Raw genomic sequence first — 22,210 nt, forward strand, 5'->3', positions numbered from 1 at the left:
ATACTATCATTGGTTGCTGTAGTAGCTATTAATAGTTATGCGTAGAGTTTTGCATGTTAATATATGATAGTGCCGTGTGATACATTAAGTATTTGATATAGGTGATATGTTCAGCAAACCAAATGTTTTTATATCTTTTATAATTATATTTACAGCCTTCTGTCTTTGTTTATGATGTTACTATGGTGATGGTGTGCACGGACATGATGTCTATACCCACGTGTGAGTCGGGGTTTGATGACGTCATCCCACATGCGCCGCTGATCGGGTGTGAGGTCCTGCAATTAGCAATGGCGTTCACCTGGTGCTTGCCTATATTAAGGTAGGACACAGTGTTGTATATTGTCATCCTGATGAAAGTGCCACACTAATAAACAGGCACTGAAACGTTGCCGTATTATGCCGCTGTCTGAGTGAGTGATGTCGTCCAGGAGTGCCACACCGTCGGGAACTATATATATATATATATATATATATATATATATATATATATATATAATTACACACAGTGGGTAAAATAGGTATTGAACACAGCAACATTTTTCTCAGTAAATATATTTGTATTGGGGCTATTGTAATGAAATATTCACCGAATGTCAGCAACGACCCATGCAATCCACACGTGCAAAAAAATCAAACATCAAATAGAAGAATGCACAGAAAAAATTCTAATATATAAATATAGTAAAAATGCTAAAAGAAAGAAAAAGAAAAACATTCAAAAGAAAAAGGTAAAAAAAAATATAAAAACATAAATAGAAAAAAGGACCCAATAAAAGTTTAACTTAGTATAACAACAGCACTCTCTGTGCTTCTAGTAGATTTGTAGTACAGTCACTCAGTATAATAGTCCATTTTTAGTCCATACAGCAATGAGAGGAGGAGGTCCCACTCCATATATTTATATATACTCGATACACACAGCGGCACTCCGGAATGAATGAAAGAAATACTAAATACTCATAGCTGAGTTAGCAACGTTTCAGCGCCTTTAATAAGCGCTTTGTCAAGCTTGTGATACAAAGTAAATGACAAATACAGCATTTAAATAGCTTACCTCGTGAAGGCCCAATCTCCGGTGAACCTCGTGTGGACCGCCAACATGCAGTCGCACAGGAAGCCACGTCATAAGTGTCTCTTGTGTGTAACCATAGAAATGGTCATAACAATAATAATGCAGCTGCCATAATGTTTTAAAAAGTTACAAATACAACAGCAAGTGTTTCACATTATCAACAACAGATACATATATACAATGTGAATATAGCAGCCTGTAGGCACCCACATACCTACATCTAATGAAAGTGACAATGTCAGATATATAAAAGGACAAACAACACAGAATACATATACTGATTACATAAATACATACAAACATACTCTATCTAATAACAAAATGTAATTACATAACATAGCAGATACTGGACTATATAGAAATACCAGACCATATAGCTTTATTAGAGAAATTATTTTAACCTAATTTATAGTGGCTAATCAACATGGTTTGCCTTAACCTAGAGACTCTAATGCGTTTGCTGATAGACAGGCCAAAGCGCACCCACAGACATATTGTATGTTTTCATTAATCAAGAGGCCTGAGGAAGATGGAGTATGTATGTAGTTAAAGGCAGGGAAACAAAGGGTTGATTCATAGTAAATGTAATTTAATTGTTTTATTCCAAAGCAAATTTATGAGGGAGGAGGGGAGAACATGGGTGAACAATATGTCCCATGTTTTATACACAAAATCAACTTGGTGGTTCAGAATATTTTTAAACTTACAGGGGCATGCAAGAAATGCTGTCTGTGGCCATAAACATTTCTGGACATTTTCGGCATTCAGCAACCGCATGTCAAAGATTGCAGCAGCTGTGGCAGTACAACTTCCAACATGGCACATCAAGAAACAAAATGTATTTAAAAACGCTTGTCCGGAGAAAGAAAGGTGAGCGCTACCATCAGTCCTGTGTCATGTCAACAGTAAAGCATCCTGAGACCATTCATGTGTGGAGTTGCTTCTCAGCCAAGGGAGTGGGTTCACTCACAATTTTTCCTAAGAACACAGCCGTGAATAAAGAAGGGTACCAAAACATCCTCCAAGAACAACTTCTCCCAACCATCCAAGAACAGTTTGGTGATAAACAATGCATTTTCCAGCATGATAGAGCACCTTGCCATAAGGCAAAAGTGATAACTAAGTGGCTCGGGGAACAAAACATCAAATTTTGGGTCCATGGCAAGGAAACTCCCCAGACCTTAATCCTATTGAGAACTTGTGGTCAATCCTCAAGAGGTGGGTGGACAAACATAAACCCACAAATTCTGACAAACTCCAAGCATTGATTAAGCAAGAATGGGCGGCCATCAGTCAGTAGGTGGCCCAGAAGTTGATTAACAGCATGCCAGTGTGGAAGGCTGTGCTGGGATCACGAGTTTGATCTCAGCATCAGCTGACATGCAGGGGCAGGCAGGAGGGATGTGTCCTCTGCGGGACACATCCGTTGCCGGCGCTGGGACAGTAATGTCCCTAGCGTCGGTGCAGATACCGCGGGCACCCGGTGAAGGGACCGCCTGGTCCCTTTCACCAGTGCCGGCGGTACTGTGGCGCCGGGAGAAGCTTGGCTCCGGGCGCAAGCTCAGCGCCCGGTAGCCAAGAGGCGGCGGGTAGCCGGCGCTGGGAGAGAGTACTTGCTCCCAGCGCCGGTCAGGCGTTGGGCGCGGCGGGCGTTTGGCTCTGGCCGCGAGCCAAACCTGGCTCGCGGGCCAGCAGCCAATCAGAGGCGGACGCGACGAGCCAATCGCGGCTCACCGCGTCATAGCCCCGCCCACTCGCACCGTCTTGTATTAGACGGCGCAGAGCGGGAAAAGTCAGTTGGGCGGCGGAGAGGGAGGAGAGAAGACCTCCCGAAGAGTGGAAGATCGGCGCGGCAACAGGGGCGGCGGCCGCGGAAGAGGCCAGAAGACGCCGCTGTCAAGAGAGAAGACAGGCGGCGCTGGCTGGAGGAAGAGAAGAAGAGGCGGCGCCGCTGGCCAGGACGGGCCAGCGGCAGAAGAATGCGGCTGAGGACCGGAGAGGACTGCGGGGGTGGGAAGTGAAAGAGCGTCACGAAGCTCCCCCCCGCAGCCTCTTCCAACGTAGCAGGTAGGCCCTCCGTGAGGCCCACCATATACCCCCTCCCTAGACTGCCAGGATTGTCGGGCGTTAGGCCCGTGGAGCGTTGTCGGGCACTAGGCCCGTGGGTAATTAGGCGGGCACAAGGCCCGGGGCACTATAGTGGGCATTAGGCCCTATAAAAGGATTGGCCCGTAATAAGGTGTGAGTGGCCTGGGTACTAGGCCCAGGCCACTAAATGATCGAGTAGGCGGGCACTAGGCCCATGGCCATAAACCAGGCGTAGGCCTGTACCCATACAGGAGGGCACTAGGCCCTATATCTGAGCCCCAATAAAAGTGGTCTGGACATTAGGCCCAGGCCACTACCAGAGCCCACCGTTAGGCAGGCCACTAGGCCTGAGCTGCAAAATAGAGCGGGACTCTGGGCAGTAGGCCCAAGTCCCTTGAGTACCCCACAGTAGGCAGGCATAAGCCCTGAGCCGCTGGTAAGACCCTGGGCGTTAGGTCCAGGGCCCTGAGCCCATTAGGTAGCCCCCGCATAGATAATTAGAGGTGTGAGCAGTGGTGGAGAGCTGTACGGCTTCCACCCATGAGGTAGTGGTTTCCCCAGTCACCGAGAAGAGGAGCTGGCCAGCTCTGGATAGGTAGCAGACATTTAAAGGGACAGCACTGTGTTTTGCTCTTGTGTATTTAGTCTGTGTTTGGTGTTCCGTGCAGGGCAAATGTTTAGTTTTGTTATATCTGTCGCACTACACACACTGTAGGTTGAGGGTGATGCCGTTTTAGTATGTGTAGTTGCTTGACATAGGTTTAGGCCCTGCACGGCTGTGTTGTGTATCTCCTTACAGGGACCTGTAGGCGAGTGAGCGGACGAAGAGCAAGAGTGGACACGGTGAGAAATATCTGTGTGTACTGTCTCTCCCTGTTTGTTTGTCACTACCTATCTCCTTCCTTCTGGGCGGACGGTGAACCTTGCAACCCGGTGCAAGGACGGATCTTCACCTGGTGCGTGAGTACCGATAGGTGAAAATTCGGGATCTGAGGCCAAAAGTGCCAATGATGATCTTCACTTAAAACCTGAATTTATCCCCCAGTTCAGTAGGGCGCGTCGGTCGACGTGAGGAAGGACGGTACTCACCTCATCTCCTTCCCCCTAGGTCATCGTGTCCGTGTTCTATTCGGAGGTTCCAGGACCGTCTGCTCAACACACGGCCTGAAGGTGAGAGGGTGCGATGCAAGGTAAGTAACAGACGTACACCTGCACGGCAGCAGGCATTGCACCGCACTCGCCCCTCACATTTGGCGTAGTCGGCAGGATCACGGACACGATGTGGACCACCGGCAAGAGGACCCCCCTACGGACAGCTCCGGAGTGGAACCATCCCCGGGCGTATGAGGACAAGAGTGACTGGATTACGGTGTCGGGAGAAGACATCATGAAGATGGTGCAGCGGTCGGTACAGCGCGGCAAGGAAGAGCGCCGGGAGAAGGGGCGCAAGAAATCAGCTATGACCCCCTGCAAGACGTGTCAGCGGCTGGGACATGTTGCCAGCGAATGTCCCTGGAGAGAGTTTAGGGCGACAGAAGAGGAAGAAATGTCCCCGTTGGAGATCACACAGATGGCCCAGCAAGCGGTCCAGAGATGTGGTCAGAAGAACTCTGTGAAGAAGAGACTCTGGTGTATGCTCTGCGGAACCTACGGGCATGAGCATAATAGCTGTCCACGTGATGAAGAGTGGCACCAGGAGGATGAAGAATTCCGGTGTGAAGGATGTGGAGATCCAGAGCATGAGCTTCGAGATTGTCCGTGGGACGAAAACCGGATGATCTTGGATGGCCGAGCCCAGAAGTGGATAGAAGAAGCCAGGGAAGTGGAGCAGAAGAGCCTGCTGGAAGTACGTTCGCAGGTGCCCATTGTTCCTGAGCAGGAGCCGAAGGGTAGAGACCCCTTTGTGATGAAGATGGCAACAGCACCCCCGTGCTGGAAGTGTCGGCGGCAGGGACACTTGGCCCATGAGTGTCCCTGGGAAGAGGCAGTGACACTGTTATGCTCCGAAGAGGTCCCAGTGAAGAAGGATCCTTGCCCGCAGAGGACGGATGTGGATGACTGGGAGGTGAAGATGCCATGCTATAAGGAAGAGCGTGAAGACCCAGTGGCAAAGAAGTCTAGGATCTCCCCATGCTGGAAGAGTCCGAGACCTGGATACCCGGAGATGTCAGCGGAAGAGGTGGAGTACGCTGAAGAAGGAAAGTGTCGCTTGCTGCAGGAGTCTGTGGAGAAGAGTCCAGACTCATGGAAAATGTCGGCGGAGACCCGGGAGGAAAAGGATGCCCCGGAGGAATCGACTATTGGGTGGTGGTTAGTGCCACACCCTGAATTCAGTGAAGATGCCCCAGACAAGTTGAAAGAAGAGTGGGTGGCTGCGGCACCCTTAGAAGAAAATTCCCCATGGTGGCCCATCGTGAGTGGCACTTCCGAGTTGCCACTCCCACAGAGGATCCGCAGAGTGAAGTCAGGAGGTACGAAGATGGAGAGCCCGGAGCCAGTGGAGAAGGAATGTGGGGTCATAGTCGGTCCCGGCTGGGCCCTTGAACAGATCCTCGCTGGAGGGACCATAGAATACCCTGACCCGCGGACGTTGGAGATGGAGGAAGACTTTGTAGGGACTACAAAGGAAAAAGGGGGCGGAAATGTGGAAGGCTGTGCTGGGATCACGAGTTTGATCCCAGCATCAGCCGACGTGCAGGGGCAGGCAGGAGGGATGTGTCCTCTGCGGGACACATCCGTTGCCGGCGCTGGGACAGTAATGTCCCTAGCGTCGGTGAAGATACCGCGGGCACCCGGTGAAGGGACCGCCTGGTCCCTTTCACCAGTGCCGGCGGTACTGTGGCGCCGGGAGAAGCTTGGCTCCGGGCGCAAGCTCAGCGGAGCTTGGCGCCCGGCAGCCAAGAGGCGGCGGGTAGCCGGCGCTGGGAGAGAGTACTTGCTCCCAGCGCCGGTCAGGCGTTGGGCGCGGCGGGCGTTTGGCTCTGGCCGTGAGCCAAACCTGGCTCGCGGGCCAGCAGCCAATCAGAGGCGGACGCGACGAGCCAATCGCGGCTCGCCGCGTCATAGCCCCGCCCACTCGCGCCGTCTTGTATTAGACGGCGCAGAGCGGGAAAAGTCAGTTGGGCGGCGGAGAGGGAGGAGAGAAGACCTCCCGAAGAGTGGAAGATCGGCGCGGCAACAGGGGCGGCGGCCGCGGAAGAGGCCAGAAGACGCCGCTGTCAAGAGAGAAGACAGGCGGCGCCGGCTGGAGGAAGAGAAGAAGAGGCGGCACCGCTGGCCAGGACGGGCCAGCGGCAGAAGAATGCGGCTGAGGACCGGAGAGGACTGCGGGGGTGGGAAGTGAAAGAGCGTCACGAAGCTCCCCCCCGCAGCCTCTTCCAACGTAGCAGGTAGGCCCTCCGTGAGGCCCACCATATACCCCCTCCCTAGACCGCCAGGATTGTCGGGCGTTAGGCCCGTGGAGCGTTGTCGGGCACTAGGCCCGTGGGTAATTAGGCGGGCACAAGGCCCGGGGCACTATAGTGGGCATTAGGCCCTATAAAAGGATTGGCCCGTAATAAGGTGTGAGTGGCCTGGGTACTAGGCCCAGGCCACTAAATGTTCGAGTAGGCGGGCACTAGGCCCGTGGCCATAAACCAGGCGTAGGCCTGTACCCATACAGGAGGGCACTAGGCCCTATATCTGAGCCCCAATAAAAGTGGTCTGGACATTAGGCCCAGGCCACTACCAGAGCCCACCGTTAGGCAGGCCACTAGGCCTGAGCTGCAAAATAGAGCGGGACTCTGGGCAGTAGGCCCAAGTCCCTTGAGTACCCCACAGTAGGCAGGCATAAGCCCTGAGCCGCTGGTAAGACCCTGGGCGTTAGGTCCAGGGCCCTGAGCCCATTAGGTAGCCCCCGCATAGATGATTAGAGGTGTGAGCAGTGGTGGAGAGCTGTACGGCTTCCACCCATGAGGTAGTGGTTTCCCCAGTCACCGAGAAGAGGAGCTGGCCAGCTCTGGATAGGTAGCAGACATTTAAAGGGACAGCACTGTGTTTTGCTCTTGTGTATTTAGTCTGTGTTTGGTGTTCCGTGCAGGGCAAATGTTTAGTTTTGTTATATCTGTCACACTACACACACTGTAGGTTGAGGGTGATGCCGTTTTAGTATGTGTAGTTGCTTGACATAGGTTTAGGCCCTGCACGGCTGTGTTGTGTATCTCCTTACAGGGACCTGTAGGCGAGTGAGCGGACGAAGAGCAAGAGTGGACACGGTGAGAAATATCTGTGTGTACTGTCTCTCCCTGTTTGTTTGTCACTACCTATCTCCTTCCTTCTGGGCGGACGGTGAACCTTGCAACCCGGTGCAAGGACGGATCTTCACCTGGTGCGTGAGTACCGATAGGTGAAAATTCGGGATCTGAGGCCAAAAGTGCCAATGATGATCTTCACTTAAAACCTGAATTTATCCCCCGGTTCAGTAGGGCGCGTCGGTCGACGTGAGGAAGGACGGTACTCACCTCGTCTCCTTCCCCCTAGGTCATCGTGTCCGTGTTCTATTCGGAGGTTCCAGGACCGTCTGCTCAACACACGGCCTGAAGGTGAGAGGGTGCGACGCAAGGTAAGTAACAGACGTACACCTGCACGGCAGCAGGCATTGCACCGCACTCGCCCCTCACACCAGGGCGAATTGCAGAGTTCTGGAAAAAGAAGGGTCGACACTGCAAGTATTGACTCTTTGTATAAACTTAATGTAATTGTCAATAAAAGCCTTTAACACTTATGAAATGCTTGTAATTTTACTGCAGGATACCATAGTTACATCTGACAAAAAGATCTAAAAACACTGAAGCAGCAAACTTTGTGAAAACCAATACTTGTGTTATTCTCAAAACTTTTTTCCACGGCTGTAGTTGTCCAAGCCAGGGAAATGAAGGGTTGATTAGTAGTACATTTAATTAAGTTTTTTTGATTCCGAAGCAAATTTATGAGGGAGGAGGAGAGGCATTTACAAAAAATATTTTACTCATTCACATCAATCCTTGCCCCACTGGAGCTTCTCGGTGGTTCCAAATATTTTTTAAAGAATCAAAAGGGCATGCAGGAGATGATGTCTGTCGCAGCACACAAAACGGAATCTCTGAACAGGAAGGGGGCAGAGGGATTTTAAAGTCTGGTACTAAACATCTCTTATCATTGTGATTCTCAGATTATGTATAGGAAGGCTCTGGAAGGGGAGGAGGGAGAACATCTCCAGATACCATCACAAAATAGTCTCTCCATTTGGTGTTTGAGTTGGATCTGACCAAACAAGGCTGTTATGATCAAGGAAATCCAAGCCCACCAGGTTGGTATCTAAAAACCCGACTTGTGATCTGTAAGCAGACTCGGCAAAATCATTCCAAGATGATTGGCCATAATTTTAGATAATATTTTGAAGTCCACATTCAATAACGTGATCGGCCTATATGACCCTAATAAGTAATAACTGGGAGTCTTTTTCTGGTTTAGGTAACAATATAGTATGCAACTCATTAAAAGTATGATATTGGTGGCAATCTCTATATATTGTTTGATAGAGTTTTTGCAAAGCGGTAAGAACATTATCATGTAGTATTTTGTAGTAGTCACCAGACAATCCATCAGGGCCTGGTGCTTTTCGAGAAGCAAGATCCAATATACAATATAAATTTCAAATCAGTAACCAGATTACTAGTAAGAGGATGTTTAACCACTTGCCTGGCACGGTCGTATCAGATACGACCGCACCAGGCTGGGCTTTCCCTGACATGGTCGTATCTGATATGACCAGTCAGGAATGCCCACTAGGCGGCTATGGGAAGCTAATCTTCCAGCAGCCGCCTACATCAGAGGGACCTTCTGGTCCCTCTGCAAGCATGGCTGCCTCTCCAGCATTCCCCGATCACTGCTGGCCACAGTGATCGGCACCGTCGGCAGTCCCCTCCCGGCACACTGCTACTGAAGCAGCAGCCATGGCACATGTAGCCGCAGCTGTTGCTGTGACCCGATCACTGTGGCCAGCAGTGATCGGGCAGCCGGCCCCAGCAGCCACGGCTCTGGTAGCCGCCACTGCTGCTCTGTATCCAGGCCGCCAGCGGGAGACCCTCCCGCTGTGGCTCCAGCACTACAGTGATCACTAGCTGATCACTGTATAGAAGAAGCAGCAGTGGCGGCTCTGGTAGCTGCCGCTGCTGCTATGTATCCGGGCCACCAGCGGGACACGCTCCCGCTGTGGCTCCGGAACTACAATGTACAGGAAGCAGCAGCCGCGACTCTGGCTGCTGCTTCTATGTACCCAGGCAGCCCAGTAGCGCCCCGCACACTCCCACCCTGGCCTCAGCTCCTCCTCCCCCATGATGCCCATTTTGTTAAGGGCATATATGTATATATATATATATATATATATATATATATACACACATACATATATATACATATACGCATATAAGTACATTTATGCATATATATACGTATATATATATATATATATTTATATTTAGACCCATATATATATATGCATATATATACACATGTGTATATATATATATATATATATATATATATATGCATAAATGTATGTATATATATGTGTATATGTATATATAGATATATATATGCATATGTGTATATATATGTATGTGTATACAGTATATACAGTATATGTATATATGTGTGTGTATGTGTATATATATATATATATATGCATATTGGTATATATATGCATATATGTATGTGTGTGTGTATATATATATATATATATATATATATCTATATATATATCTATATATATATATCGCAGAGCCTCTGATTAGGGATGGCAACCGACCATTGATGATCTGACTGAAAACAAGTGGTTTGCCATTGCTGGTGGCCATCAATGTTGCACCATCGATGGCAACCCTCAATCGATATTCAGGAAACATCGGCAGTTGTCTACACAGATCTCGACCAATCGCTAAACAATTGATGGCTTCTAACGATGGTTGAACTATCGATGGTACAGCTGTCAATGGCAATCATTACAGTATAACATAAAAATTGCTATTTTTATGGTATACTGTGTTTTAAAAAAATATATTTTTTAAATAAAATAGTGATGGATAAGTTTAAAATGATGTTCTTGACCTAATTCAATCATAAAAGAAACCGACAATTTTGGAGCGGTTTTTGGAAAAAGAATTAGTCAGTTAAGTGGTTAATGGCCACAACATGAGTTCTCGGTTTCCATCGGCGACACATAGAAGCTAATAATCTTCCGGCCTTGTTCCCCCATCTATAATATTTGTGTTTCCAGATTTCCAGGGAATTTTTGACTTGTATCTAAAGAAAATTATCTAAAAGCTGCTGAGCTTGCTTAGACTAGATGAAGGCTGTATAAGCGTGAGGCTATATAAGAGTCCTCAATTTTTTGTGATTGGTAGTTTTAGAGAATTTGAACCTGATTCAGACCCGCTCGCAAGCGGGTCAATGTTGGCCCAGTGCGCATGCGCACGACGGTGGCGGCTCCGTCGTGCGCATGCGTGAGACCCGGATAGCGACAGGCAAACAGTCGCTCCGGGTCTCGCTACAAAGGGGGCCTGCTGTCAATGTTGAGTGACAGCACGCCCCCTTTGGTGGGCGTGCCGGGGCGTGGCTGGCCAGACGGAGGCGTTCCCATGTGAACGCCTACCGTCTGGAGCCGGCCCCACTGACATCACAAGTGATGTCAGTGGTAGTGCTTTCGGCTCTGATAGAGTCAAAAGCACTCCAGGGCTTGCGGCAACGAGACCCTACCACTAGGGTCTCGTCGCAAGCCCGATGGTCGCGATGGTCTTGACCATCGCGACCATCTTCCTGGCCGCTTGCTATAGCTGTGGGTGGTCTAAAAATACAATAAGCGGGCACTGATTCAGAGCGAGCGCTCTGTCAGAGCGTCCGGCTCTGAATCAGGCCCTCTGTTGCTAGGCAGTTTTCTATTCTGAGGCCTTTTTTCATTAGTTTGCGGTTAGCCAATTAGGGTTTATATGGGCGGGTACATTTAGGTTTTGCTATTTAAGGCCTAATTTGAATAGGTTCAGCCTCTTTTTCAGTTGGAAGCCAGCTAAGTAGTTTCTGTGTATTACTGTGGTTACCTCAGGAGCTTTCTTGTGCTTACAATGTATTTCCAAAACTAGTCTTTTCATTTAGCTTTTTGTTTTTCTCCCCCCTTGCTGTGGTGTCTGTTTTCCCTTTATATCTCTGCCTGTCTGTCACCTTATTTCCAAACCTCTCCCTCACACAGCCTTTTACCTCCCCCGTGCTTTCAGCTCCTTTCCTCATTACCCCTTTCCCTTCTCTTTATTTATTACCGCCGCCCCAGTGTGGCTATCATTCCCACCCCGACTGGGGAGCTCACCGCGGGTGCCCCCACCCCTGTATCAGGCGGGACCGCGGTTCCCCTGCTGCCAGTCCTCGCCTCCTGCTTGTCGGGGCCTCGCCATCTGGCGTTCAGCGCTGAGCGGGCTGTGGAGTCGCTGCCGGGGAAGGGCAGAGGGCTGGTGGTGATGCGCGGCCCGGGGACACTCAGTCCCCGGCAGTGCTACTTCCGCCGCCCTTACCATGCAATCCTGGGCCAGCAGGCGTTGCGGCCCGGGTGTGCACGGGCGGGCATACAGTGAGGGATGTAAGAGACGCGAGTGCCGGGGACTGGGACTGTGGCCACATAAATAAAGTGGCCACAGGTGCAGGGACACCCAGCCTCCCTGCGGAGGTCCCGGGGCCCGCACCTGCCACTGTGCCTATGGGCGCCATTTTGGGAGCTGCAGGAGTGAGCTCTGCAACTCCTTTAATGACAGCCAATACTTTCAGTGCCTCTGGGGTGCCCCCTGCAGCATCTGCAGGCTAACTGCAGTTAATTAACACTAAATGTTCCATGGCAGCAGCTTATAGTTTTCCAGCTCGGCCTGCATTAAACTCTCAAAGGGCTGTAGCTGGCTATACCTTTTCCACTGTTCCCACAAGCATGCCTCCTTTCCCTGTTGTACCTGCTATCAGTGCTGCTAGGCAGCCATTTTTTCCGCATACCATGTCACCTGCTGTTAGTTCCCATCTTCCTTCGCTGTTTTCCTCCCCTCATGGTGCGCAAGCCACAAGGTCATTAGGCTCTTTGCAGGGTTTTGCCCAGAATCCCAATTTTTCCACAATGGCAGTGTCTTTCTATCATACACCTCACCTGCCCCAGCAGTTAGTCAATTCTCATATGGGCAGCCGACTTTTCTTACCCGCAGCAGCTACCCAGCCATATTACCCCTGGCGTGCTGCTTATTCACCACCCAGTTCTTGTTTGCAAGCTTATCCTTCGCCTGGCTTGCTGCATCAACAGGTCCCTGCCTCGCTGACCATTGCGGGCCCTCCTGTCAGCTCTGCAGCAACTGCTTCACTGTATCTCAGGCTTCTCCGGTGACTGCTCCCATCCCTTCTCCTCAACCTCCTCCTCTTCCCATGGTTGATGCTATGTTACCCACGGAATTGAATGTTTTTGTTTCCACTCCTGAAGTTCTACCTGGGGCTTCAGGTGCACATCCAGTTACAGAGGAGGTGGTGCGACGCAAGAGAAAGGCGGTTTGTGAGGAGGTGGCATCAACATCAGTTGTCGCTGTCGAGGCCGAAGGAATTTCAGCTGGTGATTCGCAGCTTGCAGGCCCGTCTGGATCCGGTGAGCATACATTGGCACAAGTTTTAAATGACAGTTCTTCATCTGAATCATCTGTTAGCAGCGAGTCCCCGGGATCCCCTAGGCGCCCACGGAAATTACCAAGATTAATTGCGCATTGTATAGTTAAGAAAACGGCGAGGAGCAAGGGTTCAAAGGGCAAGGCAACTGCGCCTGCTGAGGCGGCACCGTATGCTGATATGGTACATTGCGCCAACACGGCTATAACTAGGGGCTTGAGGAGGAGAGAAAAGATAAGAAAGGGGAATTATGTGGACATGTTTACTCTTACGGAGGACATGAGGCAGGATTTTGAGAAGGCCAAAAAGACTGGCGGTATTGGAGAAAATGCTTTTCGCAGTTACCATCTCTGGATGAGGGGAATTGTGTTTTTGTTTTTTCCGCTTGTTATTTGGAAACCAGGCCTGATGAGCACATGAACGTGGTTAAATACATTTACCTTATTCATGAAATGTTCACAAATCCCCGGGGTTTTGCTTGGAGGGAATATGACAAAAAATGTAGTTGTAAACAGGATGGGAATTCAATCATGCCTTTGGGTGCCAAGGACGTAGAGGTGTGGTTGGAAGTTACCCAGCATAGTAAAAACCCCTTAGAGAGTCAGTACAAGAAACCAAACATGGCAGGGAAGGGCAGCTCTGGGTATGTGGCAAAGGGTAAGTGCTTTGCCTTTAATGATTCTAAATGTTCTAGAGGAGCGAGTTGTCATTGATCGACACTCATGTCGCAATTGTCATTTCCGGTTCTTTTCAAGTAGTTCCGCTGGTAGTGAGACGGAAGGTGGTGATGGAGATTAAATTGGGAACTATATCGGTCCTTTTGCAGTGTAACCCCTGCCTGGCTTGTGCATTTCCCCTCCTTTGGGGTGGTGCCCAAGAGAGTTCCGGGTAAATTCCGTTTAATCCAGCATTTGTCTCATCCATGGGGGGGCTCTGTCTATGACTCGATTCCGGTAGAGCTTTGCCGGGTGCGTTATCAGCTGTTTGATGGCGTACTGATTTTGATCTGCAGCTTTGGCACTGGGGCGTTTATGGCAAAATTATACACCGAATCAGCTTTTCAGCTACTGCCATTGCACCCCGATTCCATGAGGTAGATGTGTTTTAAGTTGGAGGATAAGTTTTACATTGACAAGTGTCTGCCCATATGGTGTTTCTGTCTCCTGTGCCTATTCTGAGAGGTTCAGCACTTTCCTTCACTGGTGCATTGTGGCAGGCACAGGCCAGCATGGAGTCGCCCATTATTTAGACGATTTTCTCTTTGTGGGCCCAGGTGACAGTAACATTTGTCAAAAAAAGTAGTTTTCAGCTAGTTCGTTCTTACAGGTTTTGGGGGCCCCAGTTATAAGATGGGGGGCCCCACTTGTTGTTTGTCCTATTTGGGTGTCGAGGTCAACACCGCGGCAGGATGCTTCCGCCTCCTGGCAGATAAGGTTCAGAAGATGTTAGGGCAAATTGAAGAAAGTTTGGGGCTAGACAGGCTCAGGTTGAGGCAAGTGCAATCCCTTTTAGGCTCCTTTAATTTTGCATGCCGGATCATTCCAATGGTTCGAGTTTTCTGCCGTAAGTTGGAGAAATCAACGGCAGGGGGTGGTTGAGCCGCATTATACCGTCCGCCTCTCTAGAGAGGTCAAGGATGATCATCGGGTGTGGTTTTCCTTTTAATAAAAAATCTAACATAAGAATTAATCGTGAGATTTTATGGCCCTCTACCACGGTTTTTAACTCCACTGCAATTATTTACCGATCCGGCAGGTTCTGTTGGTTTCGGTGCATTGTTCAGGGGGAGTGGTGCATTTTGCATTGGCCACCATCATGGTTTGTCCGGGATTTCACAGCCGTTACTGGAACTATTTCCAGTAATTGTGGCTGTTGAGCTTTGGACCAACAAGTTGGCAAATCAGAGCGTGGTATTTCGGAGTGACAATTTGAGAGTGGTCCACGCTGTTAACAATCAGCGTTCATCTTCCCCTCAGGCTTTGCGGCTTCTGAGGCATTTAGATCTGAGGTGTTTACAATTCAATATACATTTTTCAGCAGAACATGTGCCAGGGGTTGAGAACGAGATAGCGGATGTCTTATCACATTTCAACTTTGCTAGATTTCTCGCTTTGGTGCCTAGGGTGCTAATATGTGCTCCTGGTGTCTGGCAGATTATCGAGCAGGCATAGCTGGACTGGTGCATAAATCTTTGGCACCATCTTCTTTGCGAGCGTATACACCAGCGTGGCTTGATTGAAAGGCATACCAGGCTAAGTAATGGGATAAGGGAGGATTGTTTGTTAGCATTTGTTTGTGGTCACTATGAAAGGGGTAGATCTGAGACAGCCATGGCTGCTACGTTAGCAGGTATTTAATTTTACTCTAAGATTTATCAGATCCATGATCCCACCAAGACTTTGGTGCTATCCAAGGCCCTTAAGAGTTGGGCCAGAGAGAGACCTGCCCCTGTGGATGACCGCAGGCCCATTGATTTGATCTTATTATGGGACCTTATGTCAATCCTGCCAGCTGTGGCTTTGAGTGATTTTGAAGCCTTGCTTTTCCAGTGTGCATTTCCGCTTGCAATTTTTGGTTCCTTTCGGGTCAGCGAGCTGGTGGCGGTTAATAAACGTTCAGAAGTTACTGACCTGCTGTCCCGAAATGTGCTATTTAAAAAGGAGTCGGTCATTTGCAAAATTCACCTTTCTAAAATGGATCAGATGGGCCGTGGGAGGTGGGTTTCATTTAAATCCCATGCCATTCTTGATATCTGCCCTTTGCGCCCCTTTACAGTCAGCTAAAGCCCGCGGGGTGTTTGCAATTTTTAGTTCATTTAGATTCTTCCCCTCTTATGAAATTCCAGTTTGCGGCGGTTCTTAGGCAATGTTTGCTTAAGAGTAGGAGTATGGCACTCACTCGTTTCGCATTGGCGCTGCTACATGCGCCGCGGCTGAAGGATTGCCAGCAGCTGCTATTCAGGAGATGGGGAGGTGAAAATCTGTTGCATTCAAAAGTTATGTTCGTTGTGATAAACTTTGATGTTGCACCCGTTGTGCCAACCCAGAGACGTTGCTTACCTGTCAGTTTTTGATAGATTAGCATTCAAAAACTGGGGGTGTGCAGGAATTTTTATTTTTCCTCCAAGGGGGCCCTGATTACAATTGGCTTTACAAGTGGTCCACGGGAGTTTTTTTAATTTTTCTTCTTCACCTGGGTTTCTGTATTAATATTGTTTGTTGCATGTTTTTGTTCATTTACATGGTTTTGGGTACAGAACACTGACGGTTAAGTATTTTCTTTTTCAGCATCCACTGGCTCTGCGGAGCAGGCGTGGCTTGTGGGCCACTCCTATCTGTTTTGGGCTGAAAGGCACCCTTTGGCTATAAAAGGGCAGTTATGTTGATGGGAGGTTGCAAAGTTAGATGGCTTGTAATCCGAGGATTACGTTGGGCCTCCCTCCTGGTTTTGCTGTTTAAGCAGGAACAGCAATGGGGCTGTCCCGATTGGTTCATTGTGCATTTAATGATGTGGGTCAGATTAAGGGCATGGAGTTGATCCTCCGAATAAAAGAGGATTTGGATGGGGTGTTGTCCCATTGGCCGGGGATGCATATAGTATTATCGGAGATTGTTCCCCGTTTTGTTTGGAGAGGCCCCAGGGATTTAGAGGGATTTAGCGGCTTTAGATAAAGCTAGGTTGCAGTGTCTAGGTTTGTGATTGCTGCCGGGGGTATTGTGGTCAAGCATCCACTCTTGGTTCTTGAGAGTCCAAATTATTTTAGACCAGATGGAGTGCATTTATCATCTTTGGGGTTGGGAGTTTTCCTTAAAGGAATTTTTTCGGCTTTTGATTAGCTGGCTTCAGTGTTGGGTGGCAGGCAGCGGTGCGTTGAACCTGGCGTTGGCGGGACGGCGCTACTAACCAGCGGCCACATGTGGCGTAAGCGGTCATTGTAGGGCACTTGCCCCTTTGAAGGATGGCGAGTGTGTCCTACCTATGCGGGTTGGACGATTGGGCGCTTTCGCTGTGCCAAAGTAAGGGGCAGTGAGACTCGCACAGCGCAGGTTACGCATATTGAAAGGGGGGCGTTTAAGTTGTCCCCCAATTTTGTGGTAATAGGTATTTTGGCTGGAGCTGGGTTGTGGTAGCACCTTCTTTTGCCACCCTCTTTTATTAAAATAAATTTGCAATTAATAAATACATTAATACTGATTCGAACCAACGCAGTTGTTATTTCTTTTAGAAATTAAGCTTAGCATAAGAGGTTATAATGTTTTTCACAATAAATGAATGGACGCCTTATAAGATGCCAGTGTGGTGTCTCCAAGATTAGAGTAGGAAGCTGCAAAGCTTGCAGTAACTTCCTCTCTAAGAGAGTGATAAATGACCTCGGAGTCTCTTCTCTTCCTGGCTACATAGCTGATAACATGACCCCTCATGACCACCTTCAAAGACTCCCAAAACAACAGGGGAGAGTCCCAATGTTGTTGTCAATAAATTCTGACCACCGTGCATTAAGAAATAGCTTGAAATCTTCAGAAAACACCAAGGGCCCCATTTATCATAGAATATTTGAGCTATAATCCCCGAAAACACACGTTTAGTAAGAAATAGAGATATGTACAGTAGAGATAAGAAAGTGTTACTTTGTTTTGTTGTTATGGTGTATCTCACACTGTTGTTTTCTCTAAGCCAACAGGTTAATTTCTTTTACGGTGGTTGAACAGAAAGGTCAGAAGATTATACTGGAGATGAGCTTATGATAACAACAGCCTGGATGAAAGTGTATAAGACGTCAACAGAGTTACAAGATCCGATGATATGACTATTGTATACTAATGGAACTTGAGCCTTATATTGGTTGGAACCACACACATGTACCAATATTTTCAAGACTTTCTCCAGACTCTATTGAACTGAACTATACTGGTATTTTGGATTTTAGGGAAATTTTGTGATACGATATATAATGTATATATTAGTGATTATATAAATATCATTAGAATGTTTTTCTACTAATTTAGCTATGCAGTTTGATACTAATTTTCATCTATGTTAAGCAAATGTTCTACTGTTTTATTAGAAGGTATCCTTTCATATGATTCTCAAATGAATGTGCTTTAGTTACATATTTTGACTAGTTGCATGTAAGATTGTGTGATATTTTCTGCTTTAAGCAATGAGCCTTGATATAATACTGTGCCAATAACCATATTTGAGCCAATGCTGCCCCCTATTGTTTATATTATGACCTTATAAGGCATACAGCATCCGGTCTTTGTTAAGAGCCCTATAATTAGAGGTGAAAGGCGGAAGTTAGTAGCCTTAATTCCTGACTTCCAGGTTGAAATTGCTGGGATGTGCAAATCTGGCCTATTGAGTAGGTCGAGACTCCTGGATGTGATTGTGCTGTAATGGACCATTATTAGAATAGGAAATCAAAGCTCAGTACCAATAAGTCACTAATTTAAACTGTATACAAGAAAAACAATAATCACTGCGCTAGTATTGACATTTTGTAATCCAATGGTTTCAAAAAGATATAAACGTATGCCCTCTATTATGCAAACAGGAGACTGGTTTCAATAATTCCACATATGTTTATTCAAACAAAAATTAAATATATCCACATATATCTCAGTAAAGAATCACATAAATAGCAAAATAAGATAATATGTATTCAACTCCATAAAAACATATAGTATAAAAATTTTTGTAATATATGAATAATATTTTTATGGCCAATAATTAAATAATCACATCTCACATAAGGTCTTTGTATTGACTGGCAAGTCTACAGTAAAATTTGTTAGTGTGTCAGGTTTAAAACAAGTAGCAACAATGTTGCTTTTCATCAAGTAATCTGGCAAGCCGGTTAATTTATATGCACTTAGGTAGTCTGTATAGTACTGGTGTCCCAATATAAATATAGTTTCTACCACCTGGTAGATTGCTTGGAAAATATAAAATGACCTGTGTCTCTATGAAAGTAAATTGCATGCACCTCAGTGACATACCTAATCCTCTTGAACTGAAAACAAGATAAGATATCTATTTGAATTTAGAATCTACCATATCCAGATATTGGACCTGATTCAGAGCCGGTCACTAAGGTGCGATTGCTCGCAGCTGCTACGAGCAGAAAATGCAAAACGCAATGCACAGCGAAAGCAGGTAAACACCCATCACACTTAAAACACACCTACCGGGCCACGTATCAGAACGAGCGACACATTCAGTAGTCTGACGGACACAGCCGTCACCCTACGCGGCTATCGTGATTACTTGGCAGAGTCGTGTGTTCTCATCTGATCTTTCGATGATCCGTTTTTAATTGCTTATAATACCATTGCAAACAGTGTATAACTGCACCTTCAATTTTATTCTTATTTTTTAAATTTACTGATGCTGGAAATGGTAAATTTTCAAAACACACACTTTTGTATGTACAATTATATAATATCCATATATATATACATAGATATATATACACACAATCCCTTTCAGGCCGGCACTCTCCCTCCACATTCAGCTGCTCAGGTGCACTCCGTACAAAATTTCATATAGTGGACACCAACATTTCGGGACCAAACGTGTCCCTTTGTCAAGGCATATGCCTTGACAAAGGGACACGTTTAGCCCCGAAATGTTGGTGTCAACTTTATTATACACTATTTACTCGTTTATATCAGTCTCCAAGTGCCTCTGTTTATTTGGAGGGTTATATATATATATATATATATATATATATATATATATATACATACAGTCAGGTGCATAAATATTGGGACATTGACAGAACTTTCATATTTTGGCCTCTATTCACCACCACAATGGCTTTGAAATTAGACAAACAAGATGTGCTTTAACTGCAGACTTTCAGATTTAATTTGAGGGTAATTACATCCAAATCAGGTGAACGGTGTAGGAATTACAACGGTTTCTATATGTGCCTCCCACTTTTTAAGGGGCCAAAAGTAATGGGACTATCAACTCAAAAGCTATTTCATGGACAGGTGTGGGCTATTCCCTCGTTATTTCATTATCAATTAAGCAGGTAAAAGGTCTGGAGTTGATTCTAGGTGTGACATTTGCATTTGGAATCAGTTGCTGTCGACTCTCACTATATGAGATCCAAAGAGCTGTCACTATCAGTGAAGCAAGCCATCATTAGGCTGAAAAATCAAAACAAACCCATCAGAGAGATAGAAAAAACATTAGGTGTGGCCAAATCAACTGTCTGGAACATTCTTAAAAAGAAAGAACGCACCGGAGAGCTCAGCAACACCAAAAGACTCGGAAGACCACGGAAAACAACTGTGATGGATGACAGAAGAATTATTTCCCTGGTGAAGAAAAACCCCTTCACAACAATTGGCCAAATCAAGAACACTCTCCAGGAGGTAGGTGTATATATGTCAAAGTCAACAATCAAGAGAAGACTTCACAAGAGTGAATATAGAGGGTTCACCACAAGATGTAAACCATTGGTGAGCCACAAAAACAGGAAGACCAGATTAGAGTTTGCCAAACAACGTCTAAAAAAGCCATTACAGTTCTGGAACAACATCCTATGGACAGATGAGACAAAGATCATCTTGTACCAGAGTGATGGGAAGAGAAGAGTATGGAGAAGAAAAGGAACTGCTCATGATCCAAAACATCCCACCTCATCAGTGAAGCATGGTGGTGGTAGTGTCATGGTGTGGGCATGTATGGCTGCCAATGGAACTGGTCCCCTTGTATTTATTGATGATGTGACTGCTGACAAAAGCAGCAGAATGAATTCTGAAGTGTTTCGGGCAATATTATATGCTCATATTCAGTCAAATGCTTCAGAACTCATTGGACGGCGCTTCACAGTGCAGATGGACAATGACCCGAAGCATACTGCAAAAGCAACCAAATAGTTTTTTTAAGGCTAAAAAGTGGAATGTTATGCAATGGCCAAGTCAATCCCCTGACCTGAATCCGATTGAGCATGTATTTCACTTGATGAAGACAAAACTGAAGGGAAAGTGCCCCAAGAACAAGCAGGAACTGAAGACATTTGCAGTAGAGGCCTGGCAGAGCATCACCAGGGATGAAACCCAGCGTCTGGTGATGTCTATGCGTTCCAGACTTCAGGCTGTAATTGCCTGCAAAGGATTTGCAACAAAGTATTAAAAAGTGAAAGATAGATTTAGGATTGTTTCGTTTGTCCCATTACTTTTGGCCCCTTAAAAAGTGGGAGGCACATATAGAAACCGTTGTAATTCCTACACCGTTCACCTGATTTGGATCATGAGCAGTTCCTTTCCTTCTCCATACTCTTCTCTTCCCATCACTCTGGTACAAGTCGATCTTTCTCTCATCTGTCCATAGGATGTTGTTCCAGAACTGTAATGGCTTTTTAAGATGTTGTTTGGCAAACTCTAATCTGGTCTTCCTGTTTTTGTGGCTCACCAGTGGTTTACATCTTGTGGTGAACCCTCTATATTCACTCTTGTGAAGTCTTCTCTTGATTGTTGACTTTGACACATATACACCTACCTCCTGGAGAGTGTTCTTGATTTGGCCAACTGTTGTGAAGGGGTTTTTCTTCACAAGGGAAATAATTCTTCTGTCATCCACCACAGTTGTTTTCCGTGGTCTTCCGGGTCTTTTGGTGTTGCTGAGCTCTCCAGTGCATTCTTTCTTTTTAAGAATGTTCCAAACAGTTGATTTGGCCACACCTAATGTTTTTTCTATCTCTCTGATGGGTTTGTTTTGATTTTTCAGCCTGATGGCTTGCTTCACTGATAGTGACAGCTCTTTGGATCTCATATAGTGAGAGTCGACAGCAACTGATTCCAAATGCAAATGTCACACCTAGAATCAACTCCAGACCTTTTACCTGCTTAATTGATAATGAAATAACGAGGGAATAGCCCACACCTGTCCATGAAATAGCTTTTGAGTTGATAGTCCCATTACTTTTGGCCCCTTAAAAAGTGGGAGGCACATATAGAAACCGTTGTAATTCCTACACCGTTCACCTGATTTGGATGTAATTACCCTCAAATTAAATCTGAAAGTCTGCAGTTAAAGCACATCTTGTTTGTTTCATTTCAAAGCCATTGTGGTGGCGAATAGAGGCCAAAATATGAAAATTCTGTCAATGTCCCAATATTTATGCACCTGACTGTATATAAATATATATATATATATATATATATATATCTATATATATATATATATATTTAAATGTTACATTAAAATGAACATATAGACAGATAGAATGAGATAGATAAATTGTAATAAAGATAAATAAAAAAAATCTAACTAATGGAATATCTTAACATATAAAAACACAACACGTGTTTTTTTTTCAAAAGATAAAATTTATTTTAAAGG

The sequence above is a fragment of the Taudactylus pleione genome, unplaced genomic scaffold (assembly GCF_031769625.1).
Source record: "Taudactylus pleione unplaced genomic scaffold, aTauple2 ptg000100l, whole genome shotgun sequence".
Taxonomy (NCBI): Eukaryota; Metazoa; Chordata; class Amphibia; order Anura; family Myobatrachidae; genus Taudactylus; species Taudactylus pleione.